The sequence below is a fragment of the Neophocaena asiaeorientalis genome, unplaced genomic scaffold (genome assembly GCF_003031525.2).
Source record: "Neophocaena asiaeorientalis asiaeorientalis breed wild unplaced genomic scaffold, Neophocaena_asiaeorientalis_V1.1 scaffold87, whole genome shotgun sequence".
NCBI lineage: Eukaryota > Metazoa > Chordata > Mammalia > Artiodactyla > Phocoenidae > Neophocaena > Neophocaena asiaeorientalis.
The window spans coordinates 516,343-523,739 of record NW_020175432.1 but is presented as its reverse complement, the minus strand read 5'-3'; the positions used below and the strand labels follow the sequence as shown (position 1 = coordinate 523,739).

The 7,397-nt window shown below is 44.3% G+C and overlaps 1 protein-coding gene across 7 annotated transcripts in view; it reads left to right on the top strand.

Annotated features, from left to right (window-relative positions):
- Positions 1-6,189: 6,189 nt before the first annotated feature.
- Positions 6,190-7,397, top strand: part of SLC1A6 (solute carrier family 1 member 6) — a 51,995-nt gene continuing 50,787 nt past the window's right edge. For 5 of the 7 annotated variants that reach the window (XM_024767580.1, XM_024767574.1, XM_024767572.1 and 2 more), the window contains exon 1: positions 6,199-6,303. The gene's annotated coding sequence lies outside the window, so the exon portion shown is untranslated. Of the gene's footprint in view, positions 6,304-7,397 lie in introns of all 7 variants that reach the window. The other 2 variants (XM_024767576.1, XM_024767578.1) reach the window with 2 other exon arrangements.

The following is a 7,397-nucleotide window of genomic DNA, read 5'->3' as shown; positions in this document are numbered from 1 at the left end:
GGACTCAGAGTGGAGCCAGCCAGTGTGCTGAAGGAGAAAACATCATGCGGAATGAAAGAAACCAGACACAAAAGGTCACATACTGTAGGATTCCTTTTGTGTGAAATGTCCAGAATAGGCAAATCCACAGAGGCAGAAGGTAGATTAGTGGTTGCCAGGGGCTGGGGTGAGGGGGGGAATCTGTAGTAATGGCTTAACGGGGATGGGGTTTTATTTTGCGGTGATGAAAATGTGTTTGGAAGTAGATAGTGGTGATGGTTGCAGAACTTTGTGAATGTAGGAGTCAAAGCTCTGCTGAAGGAGAGTTTGATGAGGGAGGGAGGGAGGGACAGAAGGAGAGAGGGGGTCAGCTTGAAAGTTTAAGTATGTTAAGTGTGTTTAGATGAACTCATTGGCTATAGTTATTCCTTACACATGGAACTGACCAGAAATCAGTAGACTGAAAGTATACTAATTTTTTGAGAGAATTTTATTATTGAAGAAATTACAAGTGTGTTTTTGGTCAAAAAGCCTATAATTGTTCAAACCCCAAGACATCCTCTGGCTCTAAATCTATACTAGCAGGAAATAACCTTTGAAATGTGCACCCTCCCTCCTCAAGTTTCCATCTCTTATGCCCACTTAAGATGTATTTTGGGAGAATGATGGACAAGGAAGACATCTCTGAGGCAAAGCCAGGAGTCACGCAGGACAGTGGGTAAGGAAATTTCTCTAACACAGAAGAATGAAGTGAGAAAGTGAAACGTTCAACCTATCATCAGCTTCTCCCTTTTCCCTTCATGGCTAAACATGCACATCACATAGCAATGTCAGAAAAACACCTTGCATCCTGAGAAAACCACCCTTGAGTTGCACCTTGTCTTTTCTTAAATCACTCAAAAGTTTTGCTTAGTATTAAACCCACAATAGATGAAATATTGGGACCTGTGTGTTAGGCAGCTTCTGACATTGTTTCCGATGCTCCCCACCGCCTGGTATGCACTCCCTTGTGTAACCTGCTCACCTGGAGTGTGGCTAGACCTAGTGACTCAGTTCTAATAAATAGAATACCTTGAAAGCAATGGGGTGTCGCTTCTGAGATTAGGTTACAAAAGACTGTAATTTTTGTCTTGCTCTCTCTGACTCGTCTCACTTGCCTTCCTTTTCACACTTTGATGATGGGAGCTGCCAGCTTGCAGAGACCCATGTGTCAGGGAACAAAGAGAGGTTTCCAGCCAATAGCTTGTGAGGAATGAATCCTACCAGAACATTGTGAGTAAGCCTGGAAGCAGAGCATACCCCAGTAGAGCTGTCAGATGAGACCACAGCCGCAATTGACAGGTTTTTTTTTTTTTTGCGGTACGCGGGCCTCTCACTGTTGTGGCCTCTCCCGTTGCGGAGCACAGCCTCCGGACGCGCAGCCTCAGCGGCCATGGCTCACGGGCCCAGCCGCTCCGCGGCATGTGGGACCCTCCCGGACCGGGGCACGAACCCGTGTCCCCTGCATCGGCAGGCGGACTCCCAACCACTGCGCCACCAGGGAAGCCCCGCAATTGACATCTTGACCTCAGCCTGGTGAGAGACTTTTGGACAGAAAACTGAGAGATAATAAATGTCGTCGCAAGCCACTGAATCTTTGGGTAGTTTGTCACATAGCAATAGACAATTAATACACTGTATGTTGCTGACTCCTTAAAAGAAAACAATGTATTGCTGATTTTTTCGCAATGCTGACCCCTACACATAACCACAATAAGGAATTGCTATTCCCCCCGCAACAATTAGAATACTGAACAAAATAACCACACTTTTGTGGGTTTAGCTTTTAAATACATATCAAATATTAATTCTGAGAGCCAGTCCTCTGAAGGGGTGACTTCCTTGCAAGTTAAAAAGACACAGTTCTCAGCTCTCAAATTTAATCGAGTTTTGCTTTCTACCACTAAAAAATTGAGATATAATTGACATCTAGCATTGTGTACGTTTAAGGGGCACGACATACTGATTTGACACATTTATTTTGCAATGGGATTGCCAAGGTAGTGTCAGCTAACCCCTCTGTCGCACTACGCAGTTACAATTTCTTCCAGTGGTGGGAACCAGGAAGATGTGTTCTCTCAGGTAGTTTAATGTTTATAATACAGTTGTCTATAATTACTATACTGTGTATTAGATCTCTAAGACTTACTTATTTACTAGCTGCACATATACGCCATTAAACAACTTCAGTTTTCTTGAACAAAAGGAGCCTACTTGATTGCCAGAGAAGAAAGTCTTTAATATTCTACACAGAAGAATTTGTCATTTGCTAATAACACACGATTGTGTTAGCTCTTCTCCCCATTTCATAGTAGGGGTTTTAAATCACCACTGTCCTGTTGAATCCCCACACTGATTACATGATGTGTATGGGGCAGATAAATCACTGTTTGGTTTACTAACCACAAGAACATGAATCACTGCCTTTGGACCTGATGGAGAGAACTGCTCATTGCTCAGAAGTCCTAGAGTCTGAGGTAGAACTATTTATGAAAGGATCTTGGGGTGTTAGCCAAAATGGAAAGAAGGACGAACTGGAATAAACACTCCCAACATGTTATATTTCCTTCCAGGATTTGATCAAGAATTTTTGACTTTGCAAATTCGTAGGAGCAGAGAGTAAAGTGGTGGTTGCCAGGGGCTGGGAAGAGGAAGAAATGGGGGAGCTGTTGGCCAAAGCATACAAGCTTTCAGTTATGCAAGGTGAATAAGTTCTGCAGATCTAATGAACGGCATGGTGACTATAGTTAACAGTACTGTATTGTGTATTTGAAAGTTGCTAAGAGGGTAGATTTTAAGTGTTCTCACCACACACACACAAAGAAGAACTTAGTAACTATGCCAGGTAATGGATGTGCTAGCTTGATTGCGATGATCATTTCACAAACATTAAGTTGTACTTGTTAAATGGATACAACATTTTTTTTTTTTTTTTTTGCAGTACGCGGGCTTCTCACTGTTGTGGCCTCTCCCATTGCGGAGCACAGGCTCCGGACGCGCAGGCTCAGCGGCCATGGCTCACGGGCCCAGCCGCTCCGCGGCATGTGGGATCCTCCCGGACTGGGGCACGAACCCGTGTCCCCTGCATCGGCAGGCGGACTCTCAACCACTGCGCCACCAGGGAAGCCCTGGATACAACTTTTATTTGTCAATTAGTCCTCAATAAAGCTCTTAAGAAGAAAGAATTTTTGACTTTGAAGATGACTCTGAGAGGCATTTAGTTTAGTCCAGGGTTTCTCAATCTTAACACAGTTAGTTGTTTTTGGCCAGCATAATTCTATGCCATGGTGGGGGTCTGCCCTTTGCACTGTAGGACACTTAGCAGCACCTCTGGACTCTATAGATGCCAGGAGCATCCCCTACTTCTTACCTCCTAGTTGGGACAGCCAAAAATGCCTCTAGACATTGCTGAATGACCCCTGGGGGCCAGAATTGCTCTTAGTTGAGACTCTCTGTTTTTATCCCAAAACAGAGAACTACTGAGAACTTTGTTGAGAACTACTGTTTTAGTCCTGTGTGACTCTCCTCAGTACAATGTCCCTGGCAAATTCTAGTCCGTGCTTGACTGTTTCTGTGTCAGGGAACTCACTACTTCACAAAATTAACCCCTCCCCTCCATAGTTGGACATCTCTGAAAAGCAGCAAGATCTTCCTTAGAGTAGAATAAGAATGACTGTTAAAGGATACAATTTCTCCTTTTGGGGGCGATGAAAATGTTTTGGAGCTAGATACAGGTGGTGCTTGTGAATTCAATGAATTACCACCTAATCGTATACTTTAAAATGGATAATTTTAAGTCATATGAATTTCCCCTCAATAATAAAAAAAAGTACATGAGTTTTTACTATTAATGGAGACCTCCCTACTATCAGGCACTGGGGTAACTGACATACAGTATCACCTCAGTGAATCCTGACAGCAACCTGGTGAGAGAAGTAATCCTATTATCATGGTTTTACACAAGAGAAAACTGAGGCTCAGAGAGGTTAAACAAGTTGCTTAAGGTAACACAGCTAGGAGGCGTCAAGCCCAGGTCTGCCTCTCTCCCCAGCCGATGCTGTGTTGCTTCCTCTGCCAGTCTCTTATTTTCCAGTAAAACTGGGAAGATAATACAGGAGCTAGCAGAGTCACGGTGAACCAGCTAATTACAAGGAAATCTTTATATTTCTAAAACTGAAAATTAAATAAGGCAACACACATAAAAACACTCTGCAAACTTTAAGTTCACCCACTTGTTCATTGATTCATGTAGCAAATATTTACCCAACGTTTGCTATGTGCCTGGTACTGGGGATACGGAGGGGTAAGACAGATAAGATCCCTCCCTGCAACAGATGTTGGTTCCACACCCATATCTCCTTGGCACCATCCCCATACATACTACACTAGCCTTCCCAACTGCTAGCCCCTTCAGCTCCCTGCCTGAAGGCTATCTCTGGCCACTGAAGATTGCTTGGTCCATGCGAAGGCCAGAAGCGCAGCTCTCAATCTATGACTGACTAGAGTGGATGGATAAGTACCCCAGCCTCCTTGCTCCTTGGTTGGAATAACTCTGAGATGCATGCTCTCCACGGTCTCTGAGAGGTCCCCAGCAGGACTGAGCCTCAGTTGCCCGTGATGATAATTTGTTTAACACCTGTTACTGGCTGCCTTCTTTTTCCTGCACCACTGCCCTGCTCCTATCCTGGGACTTCCTCAAATTGCCTTCCAGATAAATTCCTTACACCTGAATTCTTGTTTTCAGGTCTGCTTCCAAGAGCTCTAAAAATAAGGCAGTACCTCAGGGGCTTGATAGTTACTAGACTATCACACACAAATGGGACAAGAATGATAAGGAAAAGTGCAGGGTATTATGGAAATGTATATATAGGGGTTTGATCTAGTCTGTGGAACCAGGGAAACGGATAGTACTAGACAGGAAAAGGGGTAGGAAGAGAATTTTCTTTTCTTTTCTTTCCTTTTTTCCCCTCAATGCAGCTTCAAGTAGCATTCTTAGAAATATCTTTATAACAAGAGTTCTTAAACACTTTTCTACATGCTTTACAGATGGCTATAACTTTAATTTACAGATATAACACTGTCTTCAAAGCAGCTTGCAAGTAGCATTCTTAGAACCATCTTTATAACAAGTGTTCTTAAACACTACATGAACGGCAGAATGGGTATAAGTTCCATTCACTGACGTAGCACTGTTCCCAACGCAGCTTGCAAGTAGCAGCCTTAGAGACATCTTTATAACCAATGTTCTTAAAACTTGTCTACATGCATGGCAGAATGAGTATAACTTCCATTCACTCATATGCCACTGTGAGAGAGAATTTTCTAAGCAGAGGGAGTAACGTGTGTGAATGCTTGGGGGCAAAAGAAAGTCTGAAGCGTGGAAGAAACTGTGGTAGGCTGCATAATGCTCACTTCCCCCACCTCCCCTAAAGATGTTCATGTCTAAATCCCTCAAAGCTGTGAATATGTCACCTTACTTGGTCAAAGGTACCTTGCAGATGTGACTGAGGATCTTGAGATGGGGAGAGTATTCTGCATCACGCAGGTTGGTCCTGTGTAATCACAGGTTTCCTTACAAGAGGCAGGCAAGAGGGTCAGAAGCAGAAGAAGATATAATGACCTAAGCAAAGAGTTAGTGTCAGGTTTAAAGGTGCTGCTGTGCCCTTGAAGATGGAGGAAGAGGTTACAAGTCAAGGAGTGCAGGCAGCCTCTAGAAGCAGGAAAAAGCTAGGAAATGAGTACTCCTTCAGAACCTTCAGAGGAATCATGGCCCTTTGGACACCTTGACTTTGACCCAGTGAAATCCAGTTTGGACTTATGACTTCCAGAACTGTAAGATCTAAATCTGCATTGTTTTAAGCCACTAAGTTTGTAGTAGTTTGTTACAGCAGCAATAGGAAGCTCACACAGAAATAAAACTGACTGAAGCGCCAGGTGTCAGAATACGGTGGGGGAGTTGCATGAGATTGTGGGGGAGCGGGTGGTGAGGTCAGATTGATATGGTCTGAATGCTTGTGCCTCCCCCCAACTTCATATGTTGAAATCCTAGCCCCCCAAAATGATAGAATTAGGAGGTGGAGCCTCTGGGATGTGATTAGATCATGAGGGTGGAGGCTTCATGAACGGGATTAATGTCCTTATAAAAGAGACCCCAGAGAGCTCCCTGGCCCCTTCCACCATGTGAGGACACAGTGAGAAGGTGCCTGCTAGGAGCCAGGAAGAGGGTTCTCACCAGAATGCGACCATGCCGCCGCCTTGATTTTGTACTTCCCAGCCTTCAGAACCGTGAGCAATAGCTGTCTGTTGTTTATAAGCCATGGCTGAGATGTGTTTGTGTATTATGGGGAAACACGGCAACAGGAGGTCCAGTTAGGAGGTTGTAGGACCATCCAGGCAAGAGCTGATGGTGCCTTAAACTGGAAGGTGAAGGGGATACGTGGGGCAGGGGATGGAGGAAAACAGATGGATTCAAAATTATTAGGAATAAAATCAACAGGGTGTTTGATAGCAAAAAATACCCCCTAGTTCTCAGCATAGTGGCTGGCTTCAGTTAATGTTACTGAACGATATTGATTGAGTGACTAAATGAATGACAGGGATGCACCCAGTGTCCAAGGGAGAAGTTGCAGGACCCAATTATGGTTTTCATGGGCCTGAGGAAATTTCACCTTCATGGACCCCTTCTTCTGTAAAAAAGGATAAAAAATTATTTTTTTAAAAAAGTTTATTTATTTTAAAATATTTATTTACTTATTTATTTAGGCTTTGTTGGGTCCTAGTTGTGGCATGCAGGATCTTTCATTGCATCACGCGGGCTCTTCATTGCAGTTCGCTGGCTTCTCTCTAGTTGTGGTGCGCGGGCTGCAGAGTGCACGGGCTCTGTAGTTGTGGTGCATGGGCTCCAGAGTGCATGGGCTCTGTAGTTGTGGCATGCGGGCTCTCTAGTTGTGGTGCATGGGTTCAGTAGTTGCCGTGTGCGGGCTTTGCTGCCCCACAGAATGTGGGATCTTAATTCTCCCAGCAGGGATTGAACCAGCGTCCCTTGCATTGCAAGACAGATTCTTAACCACTGGACTAGCAGGAAAGTCCCTAAAAAATCATTTAAAAACTGCATTTGTATAACTTATATGAGGTCACTAGAGTAGTCAAAATCATAGGGACAGAAAGTAGAGTGGTGGTTGCCAGGGGCTGGGGGAAGGTGAGGATAGGGGATTATTGTTTAATGGGGGTAGAGTTTCAGTTCCGCAAGATGAAAAGAGGAATGAATGGCTGGTGATGGTTGTATAACAGTGTGAATGTCCTTAATGTCACTGAACCAGACACTTAAAAATGGTTATGATGGGGCTTCCCTGGTGGCGCAGTGGTTGAGAGTCCGCCTG